Source organism: Toxorhynchites rutilus, chromosome 1 (genome assembly GCF_029784135.1).
Source record: "Toxorhynchites rutilus septentrionalis strain SRP chromosome 1, ASM2978413v1, whole genome shotgun sequence".
Lineage (NCBI taxonomy): Eukaryota > Metazoa > Arthropoda > Insecta > Diptera > Culicidae > Toxorhynchites > Toxorhynchites rutilus.
Window position 1 is genome coordinate 93,960,732 of NC_073744.1, and position 20,741 is coordinate 93,981,472.

At 40.8% G+C, this 20,741-nt stretch overlaps 1 long non-coding RNA gene across 1 annotated transcript; it reads right to left on the reverse strand.

Moving 5' to 3' along the window:
- Positions 1-16,856: 16,856 nt before the first annotated feature.
- On the reverse strand, positions 16,857-19,367 carry LOC129775869 (uncharacterized). Its single transcript, XR_008743021.1, has 3 exons — positions 17,539-19,367; positions 17,328-17,477; positions 16,857-17,261 (listed from the first exon to the last, which is right to left on the reverse strand). It is a non-coding gene; the product is annotated as an uncharacterized LOC129775869 (long non-coding RNA).
- Between the last annotated feature and the right edge of the window lie 1,374 nt (positions 19,368-20,741).

The window sequence follows — 20,741 nt, forward strand, 5'->3', positions numbered from 1 at the left end:
AAGGTGAATCTAAGCTAATTCCATCTCTAATCGAGATCTTTAAGGCAAGTCTGATACTAGAGCATATTCCTTCCACATGGAGATTCGTTAAAGCGCTCTTCATTCTGAAAGCTGGGAAACGTGATAAATCACTCTCAAAATCATTCAGACTAATAAGTTTATCATCAATACTGTTGAAAACTATGGAGAAAGCTCTACATGAATACATAAAGTCGGTATTCATGTCCAAATGCCCATACCAGTTTGCCTATCAATCAAGAAAATCCACAGTCACAGCGTTACACACGCTTGTGACAAAAACTGAAAAATCTCTTTTGTCAAAAGAAACTGCATTATGTGCGTTTCTTGATATCGAAGGGGCTTTCGCATTATCGCATTTCTTTTGTATCAATGGCACAGGCTATGGGCAGAAGACATTTCGATGACTGCATAGACGAATGGATTAAAGGTATGCTCACAAATAGACAAATCACCTCAGAGCTGGGTGAGTCGTCGACATCTGTGATTGCAACGAAAGGTTGCCCTCAAGGAGGGGTTCTATCACCTCTCCTTTGATCAATGGTAGTTGAAGACGTTATGATATCAGGGTGTCGACTCAAAATCCGAAAATAAATTCCCTGATATTCTCTGATTTTCCAGTAATTTTTCAGAAATAATCCAGGTGTAGACTAGTAATTAAATTCTCTAAAAGTATTTTAGCTGTAGCTAAAACATTTAGTTAGCTTAAACAATGAAATCTAAGAACGTCTGTCGATATTTTCCGATAAATTAATTGTTTGTGATTTTTAATTGAGTTTAACGACGACTGATAAGTGTCGTTAAAGATTTAAAAAAAATGGATATACTAATACAGTTCAAAGTTATTTTGAAGGAGTCTCAAATACTAGTACAGAATGAGACATTTTCATTTTGATTCGGATCAATTTCATGAAACTGTTACGATTTTAACGAAATACTTTATCTCGCAATATTTCGGCCCCCTTCCGTACGTTTTGCAAAATTTTTACCTCCGTTTTACCTCCAGAGATTCCACTTCTGTTTCCCGTAGCCGTTTTATTAACTTTGATTCATATGACCATAAAAAGAGCTGAACATATTTATTGATGCTGTCCTTCCAAAGTGAAGTATAGCATCATAAACTTGTCGCATAGCACAACCGTTTCCTCTCACATATTTTCATAAAAACATTCGCTACTGGAAAAGCACTCTCAACGTTGAGGTTTCTAACGAGAGACAGAAAACCATTTTGGGTAAAAATTTCGTAAACCTGTTCTTTTCAAAAATGGTCCAGTCGTTCATTTTTCGGATCGCAGTGAGCAAACTTGTTTATGATGTTCTTTCAATGATAAATTTGCTGGAACTCCAATGATACGACCAAAATCCGTCAAATTTCAGAAAGCCAATAGTCAAAAGCTTCTCGAATCGTTTTCCCTCCATTTTCTATCGGAATCAATGATGGAAACATCAAGGATACATCAAGGCAGTGCTTCGCATCTCAGACGAAATTTCAAGATTTGTCAGTCTTAAAATTTTGGCGAGTTTTTTAATCCTTTGATGAACCGTGTGAAATATGCAATCCGAAACTACCCAATTCAAGATTTTTTTTTTTCTTCATTTTCTAAAACCAGTTGCAGCTCGCGTAATTCACCAATTCACTTTCATACCGTTCATCGACACAAAAAGAAGTTTGTTCAAATATATAATTCCCATGCCTTCTTCAAAAGCTGCAAGTTCATTTCTGATGTCTGAGATTGTCCCAAGAACATTGACGTCATGTAACGATTCACCAAACCCAACCTCTTCTTCATCCCAAAATCTGACATTCAGATCCATCTGTAGCCTCTTTGTAGTCTTGTTCAAAGATTCTTGTTCAAAATTTCATCGAATAGCTCAGAAAGCTCATTTTATCACGCCCTAGTTAGACCTTCTCAGCTTCCTGTGGAGTGATTTGTGCTACTTAACTGTTTCCAGGCACCACAGGAGCTCAACTTTCATAGTATAATTGTCAAGCATTAATTTATCGATAGTTTTCGAAGGAGAAAAGGAAGGGAATTGGTTGAAGCTGAACAGCAGATACTGATACAAAAAATGCCAGAAAAACATCGCGAATGTAAGAGCCGTCTACTTTTGCGCTGTTTACCCTTCGGAAGGACTAAGTTCACCTACAGGCAAAATCAAACTGAAAAACCTACAGAGGGTCAAACTAGTCAAGTACACCTTTTTTGGTATCATTAACTTTCTAATAACTGCAATAATCAAAACTCTAATTGACGGAATTTCATTTTTCCAGATTGGTGACGAACTTCCCTGATATTCCCTGATATTGTTTGAATTCCCTGATATTCCCTGATTTTCAAGGATTTTCAAGGTAGCCGACACCCTGTGATATGTTTGGAGGCAAATGGTTTTGAAATCGTGGGTTTTGTTGACGATCTAGTCATAATGATCTACGTGGCAAGTCCGACGATGTGATATCGGGCTGGATGCAAATGGCCTTAAACCTTACAGAATCATGGTGTATCAACCATAAAATCTGAGCATAGATCCCCCAAAAACAACAATTATTCCTTTCACCAAAAATAAGAAACTGCATCTGCAGTCTCTACATCTTGGAGGAGAGGAAATAAAATGCAGCGTTTCAGTGAAATATCTTGGCGTAATCCTAGATGCTAAACTGAACTGGAACGCACACTTAGATACAATCATCAGAAAGGCCAGCATTTCCCTATTGGCAAGTTCTAAAATGATAGGAAGAACATGGGGTCTTAAACCAAAAATGATTAAGTGGGTCTATACTGCCATTGTGCGGCCTTGGGTAACCTATGCGTACCCTACCGCGAGGGACTGCCTGCCCTTCATGCTGGGAACATCGTGGAGGAAATGTGTCGTGACGAGGGCACCTGGAACGCAGTGAACAATGCAATCGTACACATCATGTCCGAGCTACAGCGGAAGTGGAGGACCGACCAGCGTTTCACGTCTCGACAGGTGAGAAATCCCGCGAGGGTGGCTGTGACGGGTTGCGCGTCAAGTTGGAGGGCAATTCCTAATCGGTACACGTCTCGACGGGTAAGCGGAATCTGGCGAGAAGGATTAACAAAATGCTGGCAATGCCTGATGGTGGATTGGGAAGGAGGAGCACTGCGAGGTTCGTATCAACGGAGCGAGCGCCTAGGAGGGCGTCATGAAATCGGTGTGTACCCCACGAGAGTTGCTGTGACGGAGTGCACGTTATATTGGAGGACACTGCCTAATCGGTGCTCCGTTGGGAAGAGAAATCCTGCGAGGGTGGCTGCGACGGGATGCGCGTCAAGTAGGAGGGTGCTTCCTAATCCGTGCACGTCTCGACAGGTAAACGGATACTGCCGTGGAGAACGGCAAAATGCGGTACAGACTAGGGGGTTGCTGATTATTGGTCAGCTGTATCCCAATAGGAAGTATCCAGTGTCGGACACACGTGACAGCAACATCCCAATTACGAGAACACTTGTAATACCAACCTCGAGCCAACCGCGAGTAATCGGTTACATATTAATAATATAAATAATAAGAAAAATTGTCAAAATGGCATTGGAGGTTATTCTTCACCTGTTACCTTTGAGTCAACATGTTCAGCTGGAGGCTAAGAAAAGCGCTCTAAAGCTAAAAAAGATATAAGGGAATATTAGACGGGGATAGTCTGAGTCCGAGTGACGTCGAAATTGTCCGTGACTCTTTATGTCCGAAAACCTTTCTCGGACTGTACTGATGAACAGCGATTCCTCTTTCACTGTGTGATTAATTGAATATCCTGGTACATTTCGCTGCTTGGCTATTGAGCTGAGCAGTCCAGTCTTTCTTTCACCCCTCAAGCCCGTGGCAAGTTCGTTCGTTGCGATAGTGTACGCGTTCGCACTTTATTTTGCGCTCGCTTCTGACGCTCCTTCAAGAGTGTTAGTAGAGAGTGAGAAGGACGAAGTATCCTCGTAGTGAAATGAACGGAGAACAAGTCAATCCGTTTGTAAAATCTGGCCTTTCCAGAACGCCGACGAAAAAAAGTAATGCGGTAGAGAACTCGTTAACCCGCGCTGAAAGTGAGCCCGCTTTGAACAAATCGCCGGAAAATAGTAATTTCATCTTAAATGTGAAGAAACCAACAGACGATAAAAAAGTGCAAACAGGGATAGATCGCTATTTTAAAAGAAAAATGAGTCCCAATAGTGCAAACACTGGCAACGCAGCCAAAAAAACAAACACTACAGCCAACACAGTTATCCCTCTGAGCAATAGGTTCGATGCCCTTGCTCCGGTGAACGACGAAAGTGCACAGCAAAAAACTGTAGAATCAAAGCCAGCACCGATTTACCTGCGTCAGGTGGTAACTAGAAACGCGATTGACCTAGTTAAAAAAGCTATCGGTAGCAACAATTTTCTGTGCCGCAATGTGCAACGCGGAAACATTAGTGAACTAAAAGTGCAGTGCAATACGATTGACGATTATCGCAAAATTGTGAACGCGTTAGAGAAGGAAAAAACTCTCTATTACACCTACCGCTTAAAAGCTTGGAAAGGTCTAATACCAGGGACAGACATACAGCTGTACTTGCGTTGTACGTGTACAGCGTTGTACAGGTACCATCGTACCATTACAGACATACGGTTGTACATTGTACCGTATGTCAAACTGACAATCAGATATTTTTCCAATTTCCACCACATATTTCAATGAAAAAGGTTTTTATTTAGTGTCTAAACTATCAAACACAACAAACAAGTTTCCAATCTGAGTTATTAACTTAAGAGAAAGTCAATGAAAAGAACGTTTATCAAGTGATTTGATTCTGCTTGTTCATGCTACCCACCACTAACCGTCTATGGCGCTGTGCACAGTACAACTGTAGCCATGTACAGCGGTAAAACAGGTCGGTACAGGTACAGCGATTGTACCGAGTTGCTTGCATGGTTCTAGCGCTGTACATGGTGACAGACATACAATTTTCGAAGTACAACGCAAGTACAGCTGTATGTCTGTCATAAGTATAACTGTGGTGCTGAAAGGCATAGAACAGGGTGTTTCACCCGATGATATAAAAGACGTTCTAACCAAGATGTGTAGAATAAAGGTGTGACCGTGTGGTCAATAAGTGCGCGAGGGGAAACGGTATAAATATACAGAGGATTGTGGGAAGGGATTTGACTGCAAATAGCGATGTCTAAATTTTTCGTTTATTCGATTGTCGATTAATCGTGGGGTGATTTTTATATATTCGATTGATTCGAATAATTGTCTTTCAGTATTCGATTAATCGAGCGAATATTTATTTCTTGTAATCAAAACAAACAGACATTTATGATAAAAAAATATGTCATAATTTTGAAGTTCATGATTTTTTTAGGATGATTGAAAAAAGAGCACACCATGAAAATGATGCACAATACAGGGCGGACTCGATTATATACAGTTTCTGATTCCTTTTCACTGTATATAATCGAGTCAGAAAAAAGTTTTTAATCGTTTTTTGTATGTTTTTTTCATTTCTTGAATATAAAACAGGAATTTGATTTTTGATTCACCCCCTCAAAGTGAGAAAATACCTTTCCCGCATGAAAAAAATAAATTTATCCAGATTCTTTCAGGAGGTAATAGACAATCATATTTGTGATGAATAAAAATCCTTCTACGCATATGTTCCAATTTCAACAACGAAATAGTTATAGAACTATTTTTTTTTGTTTCGGACTTGTTGCCTCAAACTGGCTCTACTTTAAAAACTACGCTACGGAAGACGATTCTGTTGCTTTCATTTGAAATATGAGAAAATTTTGGAAGTGGAAAACTTGAAAGTTAATAATATTTAATGTGTTATTATTAATTTTATCCTGAAAATTTATATTGAACTAGATCATTTCTATCAATTAAATTAAAGCTCTCTAACCGCTTTAAAATTTGTTTTTTGACACCCAACTTCTGCTTTTTTAATTTGGCTGCAATAACGATATAACGTTATAACTGGTGAAAACTCAAGCAAAATCTTCAAAAATAACGATTTTCACCCCACTGTACATGTAATAGCCACTTAAATTTCACCTTATCGTTAAAAGGTTACCTTCCTTCTTGAAATAAGTCATACTTAAAATAAAATTTCCAATTTTTTTTTTTTATCTGTATTATAGTGATTTTCAACTCTTTTGGCTGGTTCGTCACTTTTACTTCCATTTTTGGAAGAATGTCGGGAGTGAGAATTGAACTCGTGACCTTTAGCGTGAGAGGCAAGGATGTAACCACTACGCCAGATCGCCTCCGCTATAAAATTTCCAAGATCCCCACGGTAGTGATCATCTACCAATAATTTTATCGATCGCCCTCGTGAGTCAGTCAATATTTCGTATGACCTCACGAAGAATATTGACTGGAGAACATTTGCGGAAATAATATCTGAAGCAATTGTTTCAATGCATGAACTTCCTCCACTCGAAGAGCATAACTTTATATCGAGTTTGATTTACGAAAGCGCACTTCAAACTCAAAAGAAACGTGTACCGGCTACCACTTTCCGACGTCGTCCTCCATCGAAAGTGAGGAATACTCTGACCGTTGGATTTTTAACTTTGCAAGGAAGGTTTGCCCCGACACCGTTCCTGCACCAAACGTCGTACGCGACATTCCACTTCAAAGCGATTATGAGAATTTTTCGATGGTGGAATTCTCAATTGCCCTTCTCTCATGTAACAATTCAGCTCCGGGGTCGGACAAGATTAAATTCAACTTGTTGAAGAATCTTCCCGACTTGGCAAAACAGCGTTTGCTGAACTTGTTCAACAAGTTTCTGGAGCTGAATATTGTCCCGCATGACAAGTGAGAGTGATAGTCATACGGAAACCCAACAAGCCGGCTAGCGATCACAACTCGTATAGGCCGATTGCAATGTTATCCTGTATTCGTAAATTGTTAGAGAAAATGATTCTACTTCGTTTGGACAAGTGGGTCGAAACGAACAATTCGCTGTCAAATACGCAGTTTGGCTTCCGCCGAGGTAAAGGGACAAATGATTGTCTCGCGCTGCTATCTTCTGAAATCCAAATCGCATTTGCTCGCAAAGAACAAATGGCTTCCGTTTTTTTCGATATCAAAGGGGCATTCCATGGAAATTCTCTCAGAGAAGCTTCATAATCGTGGACTTTCACCAATTCTCAACAATTTCCTGTACAATTTACTGTCAGAAAAGCACATGATTTTCTCTCATGGCAGCTCGAAATCTTCTCGTTACAGTTTTATGGGCCTACCACAAGGCTCCTGCCTAAGCCCCCTCTTGTACAGTTTTTACGTCAATGATATGGGTGATTGTCTAACTAGAGACTGCACGCTGAGACAACTTGCAGACGATGGAGTTATTTCCATCACGGGTACTAATCCCGTCGTTCTGCAAAAGTCGTTGCAAGATACCCTGAACAATCTGTTCACGTGGGTTCTCAAGCTGGGTATCGAATTCTCTACGGAGAAAACTGTAATGGTCGTTTTTTCTAGGAAGCACGAACCCGCCCAATTCCAGCTTCACCTATCCGGCAAAACGATCCAACACTCTATGTTTTTCAAATACCTGGGTGTATATTTTGATTCTAAGTGTACCTGGAGGAGACACATTGCGTATTTGAAACAGAAATGCCAGCAAAGAATCAATTTTCTCCAAACAATTACCGGAACATGGTGGGGTGCCCATCCAGGAGACCTCATTCAGTTGTACAAAACAACGATATTATCAGTGTTAGAATATGGCAGTTTTTGCTTCCGATCAGCTGCCAGGATTCATATTCTCAAGCTGGAGAGAATACAATATCGTTGCTTGCGTATAGCCATGGGGTGTTTGCATTCGACACATACGATGAGTCTCGAAGTTTTGGCAGGAGTACCCCCGCTTACTCTTCGGTTCACAGAATTATCCTACAGATTTCTCATCCGTTGCAAGATCATGAATCCATTGGTAATTGATAACTTCGGAAATCTACTCCAACTGACTCCTCAGTCAAGTTTTATGTCTTTATACCATGAGTACCTTACACACGACGAGCACCCTTCACCAGGCATCTCCAACCAAGTTTGCTTCCCATACTTCTGCAATTCCTCTGTCATTTTTGATCTGTCCATGCGACAAAAAACCCATGGAATCCCAGATCACCTACGCTCCGATTCTATTCCGCCGATATTTTCGGCAGAATATGGGAAACTTAGATCTGATAAAATGTTCTTTACTGACGGTTCATTCATAAACGGGTCCACTGGCTTCGGCATCTTCAATGAAAATTCCAGTGCCTCTTTCAAACTCAAAGATCCTTGTTCCGTGTATGTCGCTGAACTGGGTGCGATATATTACGCATTAGGGATCATTGAAACATTGCCCATCGACCACTATTTTATTTTTTCAGACAGTCTCAGCTCAATAGAGGCAATCCGCTCAATGAAAGTTGATAAACGCTCATCTTATTTCCTAACAAGAATAAGACAACTATTGAGTGTTTTGGTCGAAAAATTATTCAAGATTACCTTAGCATGGGTTCCCTCTCATTGCTCGATTCCGGGGAATGAGAAAGCGGACTCGCTAGCTAAAGTGGGCGCTTTAGAAGGCACACTTTTTGAAAGGCAAATTGCTTATAATGATTTTTTCCACATTCCTCGTCAGTATACGCTCGTAAGTTGGCAGCGCATGTGGAGTGGTGATGAGTTCGGTCGTTGGTAACACACGATTATCCCTAAGGTCTCGACGAGTGCATGGTTCAAGGGATTGAATGTAGGTCGTGATTTCATTCGCGTGATATCTCGACTTATGTCCAATCACTACAACCTAAACGCGCATCTCTATCGCATTGGGCTCGCAGCAAACAATCTTTGTGATTGTGGCGATGGCTACCACGACATCGAGCATGTTGTCTGGTCGTGTATCCGGTTCCATGCTGCTCGCTCTCAGCTCTCTAGAGCACTGAGAGCACAAGGCAGACAATCGGATATCCCCGTCCGGGATATCTTAGGTAGCCGGGATCCTGATCTTCTGCTTCATCTATACCTGTTCCTCAGAAACGCCGATGTCAACGTTTAATGATGTTTCCTTCGTTGTGTCCCCGTTTCATATCCCTCCTATCCGATCTATAAACTTTTACTTAGTCGCGGCAATACGTACACACACTCTTTACAGATACACGGGCCGAAGGTTGTGCAGTCCACTGATTATTCAACAAGAGCCAAAGGTTGTACCGCTCATGACAACTCTACACGAGCTGATGATTGCGCCGGCTAGTGACCATTCTATCCTGGATTCCTCGAGTTGAGAAAGACGCACCACGCTAGATATGGGGTACAGACTAGGGGGGCGTTGCTGATTAATGGTCAGCTGCATCCCAATAGGAAGTATCCCGTGTCGGGCACACGTACAGAGCATCGAAGACTGCGACATACGAATTATGAGAACACTTGTAATACTAGCCTCGAGTCAACCGCGAGTAATCGGTTACATATTACTAACATAGTCTAAGCAAACATTGTCAAAATATTGAACTCCCAGCTCCGTTAGGCTGACGCCATATGAGCCTTAATAAAATATATATTTTAGATAAAAAACAGGAAGTGGGTTATATCTATGGTATAACCGCAAGAGTGACGTAGGACTATCGTTGATTTAGAGATCATTTGTTTGAAGTTGAATCTAAATCCATCCTGAATGAATGAATAAATAAATATTTGGGTGACTTCAAAAACGAGAGTGTTACTTTGAAGACTCAAGGTTTTATGCATCCAATATTGGATACAAAAAACCTTGTTCTGAAGAATAATCTTCAGAAGCTTTCCTGTTAACTGCACTCGATTGACAAATCACAAAACCAAATGTATGTGGTCGCAGTATTATATGGATAGAAAACATTAAAATAAACTCGCTTGAATGTAATTTTCAATTCCAAGGGGAACTGGCAGATTATTGACGTAGGACTACGTCTAACCGGAAGATATAGGGGGTGAAATGGAAATCTAGGCACTGAACAAGTAGGAAAAAATGCAAGATTTGGAACGCTTATAACTCGAGCATTTCTCAATAGATCGCAAAGGTTTTTGCAACAATTGATAGGAAATATATCTACGCATCTATCATAACGAATAACATTTCATTTTTCTGGAGATAAATAATTGAATAATTGTGAAATATCAAGCATTGTCAAAATACACTATGTGCCCATTTTTGATTGGTCCATTTTGTGCTCCTCAAATCGTACCGACCAAAACGGGCAACCAGAGCAGCAGCAAAATAGAATGAAGCACGATTGGAAAGGAAGAAGAAAAAAATGAACGAAACATTGGTCGCAGTCTCACACATGCGTAATTCTCGAGCCAGCCAGTCAGCTTAAAAATCCCCGCTCCGCTGCCGTAACGATCATTCTCATTCAAACCGTACACCACATCGGTTCGCATCACAACACATCAACAAACCAATCCAAGCAGCCATGTCTGGACATGGTAAAGGAGGAAAAGTGAAGGGAAAGGCAAAATCCCGCTCGAACCGTGTTGATCTGGAGTTCCCCGCAAGGGTAGCTAGGCCGAGCACGTTAGTACCAGTGCAGCAGTCCACCTAGCCGGCGTTATATAGTTTCGGCCGTCGAAGTGATCGAGTTGGCTGGTAAAGCTGCTCGCGACAATAAGAAAACCCGCATTCGGAACAGACCACATTCGATTCGGTGGACATCAAGACAACAGGCAGTTGCAGCGAGTGGCGAGTGGCAAACGCAATCGCAAAACGGCATCAGGTAACAAAAGAAAAAAGTTTGTTCTTTATACAAACTGCTTTGGTGGCAAATCCAGAACAAGGCGGCATCGAGGGCGTTCGAAATGGTTTTTTTCAAAACCACGAGTACTAAGTTTTCTAAATTGGAACCATTCCATAAAACAAGGCGCTTTTCAGGGCCATTAAACCTTCCAAAAAAGAGTTTAGGAAATACAGTTCAATGCTTTCTAAAACAATATCCAAAATAATAATAAAACACAAATTGATTTTTTCATAATTTGTTTGCCAGGATATGATGAGTATGTGAATTTGGCAGTTGTTCTGAGCTTATTGATTTTCACCAATTCTTAAATTGCTTCTAGATTGAAAGTACAGTAATTTACACTTATCTCGACATTTAACTAATTGGACGGACATGTAATGCGACATATTTAGTTGGACACTTTTGTAAACATAGAGTTCGGGGTCCAAATTATGACCCCACATTGAAAGTTGACACTGTACCACTGTCATCGCAAATGTTCAATTACAGGTTAAAATTACCTCCAATCCGATACTGAGTGGTGGTAATGCGACGTGCCATTGAATGTAATTTACTGTAAAATATGTCACAAGCTGGATGGGAAGAAATTTTCCAACTGTGAAAGCTGTGGCGAGTGGCAAATGCAATCGCTAAACAGAAAGGTTTAGCCGAACAAGATGGGGATATCGAGTGATAACAAAACAATAAACTTTTTAGATTGAAGATAATTTTGTGATCCTGAAAAGGACCCTTTTTAGCCTGCATGTGAATCCAACGAGCGAACAAATCGTAATGAATGTATTTTCTTCTACTTCTTCTTTTTGGCTTTAAGAGGGTTTAAACTTTTCAGTTCATTCGCCTCTATGAATGTATTTTTTGCCATCGCTCCCTTTTAACGCTCATTCGTTCGTCTCGTTGGACTCGCCCCTCTGGCTGAGTCTGCCGATTTGTCTCTATCCTGTGAGTGTGTACCGCTAGAGTATAAAACACGCGGACCCCAAAAAAATATCTTATTTTCTTTCAAACCGTAAACCCGTGTGGTTGTATGGCATCGGCATCGTGGTCGTAACAAAGGAGGACAAGTTAAGGGAAAGGCAAAGTCTCACTCGATCCGTGCAGGTCTCCAGTTCCCTGTTGGTCGCATTCACTGATTGCTCCGCAAGGGTAACTAGGCTGAACGGATTGGTGCCGGAGCACCAGTATACCTAACAGCGATTATAGAGTTTCGGCCGTCGGAGTGCTCGAGTTGGCTTGCAAAGCTGCTCACGACAATCAGAAAACCCGCATAAAGAACAGAGTAGCTTCGGTTCGGCGCTCATCAAGGCAACAATTAGTTTCAGTGAGTGGCAAAGTGTTTCTCCGGCACGTCGCATTAAATGTAATTTACTGAACAACATGTCACAAGCTGGATAGCAAGAAATTTTCCAACTGTGAAAGCTGTGGCGAGTGGCAAACGCAATAGCTAAACAGGAAGGTTTAACCGAACAAGATGGGAATATCGAGTGATAACAAAAACACAACACCAAAGGTTCTTTTCAGAACCATCAACATATTCATAAAGAGTAAACAGTAAACTAATCCATTTTTCAGGTAGATAGGTAGGTATTCACGTAGGAGAAGAAAATAAAACAATATATTTAAAATATATATTTAACAAAAGCTGTCCCCTTTGTATAGTCCTACGTCACTCCGGTTATGTCCCCGACATTACCCACCCGTCTTTTTTTCAGCAACGATCATTTCTTTCCAGGTTTCCTCTCGATAACCAGCAAACGAAAAGAGTTGCGTGTATGTGTGTGTGTGTGGCGGCTGCTTCTATGTCTTCCCGAGGAACCGTATTTCGATGCTGATACTCTCTTGGTCACCTTCTCTTCTCCTTCTGATCGATCGGCCTTTCTGCGCTCCCTCACAGTTAAAACAAACTGATTGCATTTCAGGTCAGGTCAAGCCAGGTAATGAATACCTCGATCCCTCGCCGTTCAGCTCGTTCAGTAACGATGTTGTCTTGTCGATGTCCTCAGGCGTCGTGCACAAATTACGTAACGCAAAAATCCGGATTTTGAACCTCCCCCCCCTTTCGTAACGCAATTTCCTATCTCTAATAAACAGAAAGTAACGCAACATCTAACCCCTCTCCCCTTATCGCGTTACGTAATTTGTGCACGACGCCTCACGAAAAATGAATGGGTTTCACCACCAGAATATCATTTCAGTATGCTTTTCGTGCGTGATTGAATCGAGAGAAGGTGTGGTTTACGATGGCAATTTGGAAGGCAAACTAGAGGAGAATGAACTCTCTGAGTATGAAAATTTCGGCGACTGAGCAATAATCGATTGAAAATTATATAATTTTGGCGATACGAAACATTTTCCGTTTTTCATGTTATGCATCCATTATTGGATACGAAAATATCCTACTGATGGGAAAGAATAATCTTCAGAAGCTTTCCAGCTAATTACACTTGATTGAAAAATTACGAAATCAAATGTATTTGGTCGCTGTGTTCGCCATATAATTAGAAAACATTAAAATAAACTCTTTCGCATGGATGTATTCTTCAATTCCCAGGGAACTGGCAGATTATTTTTCAGCAACGATTAGATCTTTCCGGAATTTTCTCGATGCTGTATGGCATCCAAACGAAAATTCTCATTTCAGTTTGGCCTGCAAAAAACTTTTCTGAACTCTAATCCATCAAATTTGGAGCCCTGAAAAGGGCCGTTGATTATATGCTAAGCTAATACAGCACCCTCTCCTTGGATTCGACGGGCCAGCTGAATGTCCTTGGGCATGATGTGACGCGTTTTACGTGGATAGCACACAAATTTGTATCTTCGAATAAGCCTCCTGCAGCGTCATAACCGCGGAACTTTGGAAGCGCAAGTCGGTTTTGAAGTCCTGAGCAATTCCACGAACCAAAAGCTGCAAAGGTAGCTTGCGGATCAGCAATTCGGCCGACTTCCGATAGCGATGAATTTCACGCAAAGTTCCCGGTCGATAGCGATGTGGCTTCTTCACCTATCCTGCGGCTGGTGCGCTTATCCGAGCTGCTTTCGTGTGCCTTACCACTGAAAGACTAACCTGCTATCTGCTTGGTCCCAAACAAACGAGTCGTCACGGTGCGAGAGTAGAGTAAGAAATGAACGAAAGCAAAGGAAGCGTCATTTTATAACCTGTTTTCGAAGCTATCATTAAGCTATTGAAACAATTTTCCGACTCAATAAATAGCAATCATATAACTCTTGGACATTTTATCTTTTGTATGAAATGATTATCACTGTTCCGTTGATCCGAAGCAGAATGAATCACGCTTAAAGAAGGAATGGATTTTTTCTTGGAATTTACTCAGCAAAAATAATGCCCTTTCCCAACACTTAAAAACGACAAACGGTAAACAGTTTCATCAAAGTGATTTCTTCGATATGGGGATATATTCACTACATCATGTCATGTATTTCATATTCTTCATTATGAAATCCATATCCATGGCACCTATCGGTATCGAATTATCATCGACACCGCGATTTTTGTTAAATGCTCCTTTCAGTTCGGCCTGTAAAAAACTTTTCTGAACTCTAATCCATCAAATTTGGAGCCCTGAAAAGGGCTGTTGATTATATGCTAAGCTAATATAGCACGCTCTCCTCGGATACGATGGGCCAGCTGGATGTCCTTGGGCATGATGTGACGCGTTTTGCATGGATAGCACACAAATTGGTATCATCGAATAAGCCTCCTGCAGCGTCATAACCGCGGAACTTTGGAAGCGCAAGTCGGTTTTGAAGTCCTGAGCAATTCCACGAACCAAATGCTGCAAAGGTAGCTTGCGGATCAGCAATTCGGTCGACTTCTGATAGCGACGAATTTCATGCGAAGTTCCCGGTCGATAGCGATGTGGCTTCTCCACCTATCCTGCTACTGGTGCGCTTATCCGAGCTGCTTTCGTGGTGCCTTACCACCGAAGGACTAACGAGCTGTCTGCTTAGTCCCGATGAAACGAGTCCTCACGGTGCGAGAGTAGAGTAAGAAATGAACGAAAGCAAGGGAAGTGTCATTTTATAAAACATAAAAGAATCGAATGTAAACCCCACCCTCTTTATTGTATAAGCTTACTGTATACTCACGAATATAATAAGGGTGGGATTTAGATTCTATACTTTTATGGTTTATAAAATGACGCTTCCTTTGCTTTCGTTCATTTCTTACTCTACTCTCGCACCGTGAGGACTCGAGCTCGTTAGTCTTTCGCAGACAGCTCGTTAGTCATTCGGTGGTAAGGAACACGAAGTCAGCTCGGATAAGCGCACCAGTAGCACGATAGGTGGAGAAGCCACATCGCTATCGACCGGGAACTTTGCGTGAAATTCATCGCTATCAGAAGTCGACCGAATTGCTGATCCGCAGCTACCTTTGCAGCATTTGGATCGTGGAATTGCTCAGGACTTCAAAACCGACTTGCGCTTCCAAAGTTCCGCGGCTATGACGCTGCAGGAGGCTTATTCGAAGATACAAATTTGTGTGCTATCCACGTAAAACGCGTCACATCATGCCCAAGGACATTCAGTTGGCCCGTCGAATCCAAGGAGAGGGTGCTATATTAGCTTAGCATATAATCAACGGCCCTTTTCAGGGCTCCAAATTTGATGGATTAGAGTACAGAAAAGTTTTTTACAGGCCGAACTGAAAGGAGCATTTAGCGAAAATCGTGGTTTCGATAATAATTCGTTACCGATAGGTGCCATGGATATGGATTTCTTAACGAAGAATATGAAATACATGACATGATGTAGTGAATATATCCGAAGAAATCACTTTGGTGAAACTGCATTATAAAATTATTTGTGTACGAATGCCGCAATCGATAGTCGACTCTAATTTGCGCTGGGTAATTTCCTCGGAGGACTCGATTCCTCCTTTGAACATTAATAATCTAATAATCTCTTTCTGGCAAAACGATGTGGTATGAATCACATTATTTGAATGATAGAATGAAGAAGTTTTCTGCCAATTTCCTTCAACCTCCAAACGTATCTTTCTCCCGTTTGTCGTTTTCGCGTTCGCTAATCCTTTCTCACAACACCCATTTCTCGTTTGAGAAATTGTTGAGTAAACATTGTTTGCCAGTGCGCGTAGAGCGGGAATTCCTAAAGATTCATTGCACCTCTAATAAATTGCCGAAAGACATGGTCTTACGTTGATCGCACTTGATTGAAAAAATCCAAAACGAAATGTATTTGGTCGCAGCATTATATGAGTAGAAAGCAAATAATCGCTCGAAAATGACTTGATTTTCGCGATGTGAAACATTTTCCGTTTTTCATGTTATGCATCCAATATTGGATACGAAAATTTCCACTGATGGGGAAAACAAATATTCAGAAGCTTTCCTGTTAATTGCGATTGATTGAAAAATAACAAAACCAAATGTATTTGGTTGCAGTGTTATATGGATAGAAAACATTAAAATAAACTCTTTCGCATGAATGTATTTTTCAATTCCCAGGGGAACTGGCAGATTATTTTTCAGCAACGATGATAGCAACGAGAATTCCGCGCGTGTATGTGTGTGTGGCGGCTGCTCCGATGTTTCAAGCGGAACCGTGGCATCACTCTCCTCCTGATGGATTCCCTTTTGGCCTTAGGTGTACAAACAGGCTCTTGGTGAAACCGTTCATCAGCGTTTTCATGATAAACGAAATTAGCTTCACAACAACAGCGACAACATGCTCCAATCGCTGTTCAATCATAACTGAGTGGGTTTACGAGCGGCGCTCGCTTATATACCGATTGGTGATTTCAATAGCCTGTTTTGAAAGCAATTTTAAGACTATTGAAACAAGTTTTTGGATCAAAAAGTAACAAGTATATGACGCGTAGACATTTTATCTTTCAAATGAAGTGTTTATCATACCATTTCGTTCAGTTGTTTAGGAGCTATTAACGCTCAAAATCTCGGTCTCCAGCGTAACGCTTTCGTTCTCGAAACTTTGGTTTTACACCCCGGTATAGAAATGAAAGACGTAGTCCTACGTCAAAAAATAAATAAATAAAATATAAAAATTGTTTTTTTCCAAACTGTATATAACGAGTTCAAAATTGTATATAATCGAATCACATATTATCGAATCTGTCGATATTAGTCGAGTCCGACATGCATTTTTTTTTCACCAACCAAAATTTTGGCTGTTCAAAATTATCTGTTCTTCGAATGTTGTTTGTTGAAATAGCTGATTTGTTTGAACATCTCTGCTTGGTCATAGAATCATTGATCACTAGTATGGTATATTTTCCTCGGCGCTCTGAATTTGAATACTACTATTTTAGAACGGGAGCTGAGACCACCTTCTTCAAGTCCGCATTTTACTCCTGCAGACCCTGAATTCTTCTTCCCAGTCTCCTCCACCACCTAGGAATCAAGCTTCTACCGTAAATGATTTAGCATATTCTATAAATTTCGACGAAACACCATGACGGTTAAACAAATTTTGCACTGTATTTTCTGAAAAAAATGGTTCCCTTTTTCATTAATCGCGATTACTTTGATAATTATTCGATGTATTCATACCTTGATTTTTCATTATTTGATATAAAATTACTGATACAGATATTCGATTATTTGAATTTATCGAACGATTAACCGACGTCTCTAACTGCAAAACACGGGAAAAATACCTCCATCTCCGACCGACACCGAAAGTCAATTTATTCTCTTGAGCTGAAACATATAAGATAGAGTATATGTATTACAAATCTAACTTTAACCGTAAAAGACTTACCTTTAAATTTTTCAATGCTCTTATTCCCACCCAATATGTGTAGAATAAAGGTGTGACCGTGTCGTCAATAAGTGCGCTAGGGGAAACGGTATAAACATACAGAGGACTGTGGAAAGGGATTTGACTGCAAAGCGGGGGAAAAATATTGCTGTCAAGTTTGGCTCTGATGAACATTCCACGAACGAGAATATTTTTGGATTATAAAAATCATTTAACATCAATTAACATCGAATAACATTACAATTGTTTGTTATCAAAACATTTGAATTGTGCCAAGAAATAAGGAGAGTTTATTTGGGCAGAGGAATCACCTGTGAGGAATTTCGAGGTAAGTGTATTTTTGTCTTTAAATGGTGCAATATATAATAAGATATAATTTCGTTTTCTTGCAGATGGCTAATTTCTGTGCCGTTAAGGCTGCGAAATAACTCGTTCTCGATACAAAAATAAAGCTGAATGTATTACCGTGCATAGATTTCCCAAAAGAGAGGATCTGCTCTTGAAATGGATCGCTTATTGTGGACAACAAAAACAGTGGAAACCTCTAGGTAACCAAGGAATTTGTTCGAAACATTTCGATTCCTCTTGCTATGAAAGGAATGAAGAGTGCGAAAATGTCTCATACTCGGTTGAGCGGCGTCGAAGAATCAATGCTGATGGTGAGTGTATCGTATTGAATAAAAACCGTGTAATAAACTGTTTTCACTTCTAGCATTACCAGGGAATCCTGAACACTGGACTCAATTGGGAGAAGTTGAAAATCAACCCGCCGACAGCGCAAGAAGTAGTAGTGATGAAATAGGAAATGTCGAGATATCTTGTGAGTTTTTCTTCTTCATTTCGTTACACAAATATGTTGTTCATATGTTTTATGTTCGGGTTCGAGGGTTCGATAACTCGCAAGTAGATCGGATAGGTTTTCGAAACGATCCAACAAAGGTGTTTTTTCCACATCGAATCAGACTGTGTTTTTTTTTCATCGGTTGCGCTTGCGAGTAGAGCGAAGCTCAAAGTGGTGCGCGACCGAGATACAATTCAGACAGATTTATCACACACGCCACACAGCAGCGGCAAGTATAAGTTTATTTTTCTTTTGTCCTTCTATCATTCCTTCTACCATCTGTGCTCGATTTACACCATTGTTCATCTGTGTGTTTACCAAATCGCCAAACGTTGGCATTAGGGGTGTCTATTTTTTCTTGGTTACATTACCGTTGAAATTTTATTGGAACTTTTTTTGACGTAGGACTACGTCTAACCGGAAGATATAGGGGGTGAAATGGAAATCTAGGCACTGAACAAGTAGGAAAAAATGCAAGATTTGAAACGCTTATAGCTCGAGCATTTCTCAGTAGATCGCAAAGGTTTTTGCATCAATTGATAGGAAATATATCTACGCATCTATCATAACGAATAACATTTCATTTATCTTGAGATAAATAATTGAATAATTGTGAAATATCAAGCATTGTCCAAATGCACTATGTGCCCATTTTTGATTGGTCCATTTTGTGCTCCTCAAATCGTACCGACCAAAACGGGCAACCAGAGCAGCAGCGAAATAGAATGAAGCACGATTGGAAAGGAAAAAGAAAAAAAATTAACGAAACATTGGTCGCAGTCTCACACACGCGTAATTCTCGAGCCAGCCAGTCAGCTTAAAAATCCCCGCTCCGCTGCCGTAACGATCATTCTCATTCAAACCGTATACCACATCAGTTCGCATCACAACACATCAACAAACCAACCCACGCAGCCATGTCTGGACATGGTAAAGGAGGAAAAGTGAAGGGAAAGGCAGAATCCCGCTAGAACCGTGTTGGTCTGGAGTTCCCCGCAAGGGTAGCTAGGCCGAGCGCGTTAGTACCAGTGCACCAGTCCACCTAGCCGGCGTTATATAGTTTCGACCGCCGAAGTGATCGAGTTAGCTGGCAAAGCTGCTCGCGACGATAAGAAAACCCACATTCGGAACAGAACACATTCGGTTCGGTGGACATCAAGACAACAGGCCGTTGCAGCGAGTGGCGAGTGGCAAACGCAATCGCAAAACGGCAAGTTTGTTCTTTATACAACCTGCTTTGGTGGCAAATCCAGAACAAGGCGGCTTCGAGGGCATTCGAAATGGTTTATTTCAAAACCACGAGTACTAAGTTTTCTAAATTGGAATCATTCCATAAAACACGGCGCTTATCAGGACCATTAAACCTTTCAAAAAAGAGTTTACGAAATACAGTCCAATGCTTTCTAAAATAATATCCAAAATAATAATAAAACACAAATTGATTTTTTCATAATTTGTTTGTCAGGATCTGATGAGTATGTGAATTTGGCAGTTGTCATTTACAATTAGTTCGACATTTAGCTAATTGGACGGACATGTAATGCGACATATTTAGTTGGACATTTTTGTAAACATAGAGTTCGGGGTCCAAATTATGACCCCACATTGAACGTCGACACTGTACCACTGTCATCGCAAATGTTCAATTACAGGTTAAAATCGCCTCCAATCCGACACTGAGTGGTGCTTCGGCACGTCGCGTTAAATGTCGCAAGCAGGATGGGAAGAAATTTTCCAACCGTGAAAGCTGTGGCGAGTGACAAATGCAATCGCTAAACAGGAAGGTTTAGCCGAACAAGATGGGGATATCGAGTGATAACAAAACAATAAACTCTTTAGATTGAAGATAATTTTGTGATCCTGAAAAGGACCCTTTTTAGCCTGCATGTGAATCCAACGAGTGAACAAATCGTAATGAATGTATCGTAACGTTAACGCTCATTCGTTCGTCTCGTTGGACTCGCCCCTTTGGCTGAGTCTGCCGATTTGTCTCTATCCTGTGAGCGTGTACCGCTAAAGTACAAAACGCGCGGATCCGCTGAAAAACATATCATTTTCTTTCAAACCGTAAATCAGTGTGGTTGTATGACATCGTTTCATATCACATCGCATCAACGGATGAGTGCCGGAGCACCAGTGTACCTAATAGCGGTTATAGAATTTCGGCCGCCGGAGTGCTCGAGATGGCTTGCAATGCTACTCACGACAATAAGAAAACCCGCCTACAGAACAGAGCACATTCGGTTCGGAGGCAACAACTAGTTTCAGCGAGTGGCAAACGCAATTGCAAGTGGCAAAACCAGCCACCGTAAAACACCGCACTTTTCAGGGCCATTAAACCATTCAGAGAAGAGTTATTAAA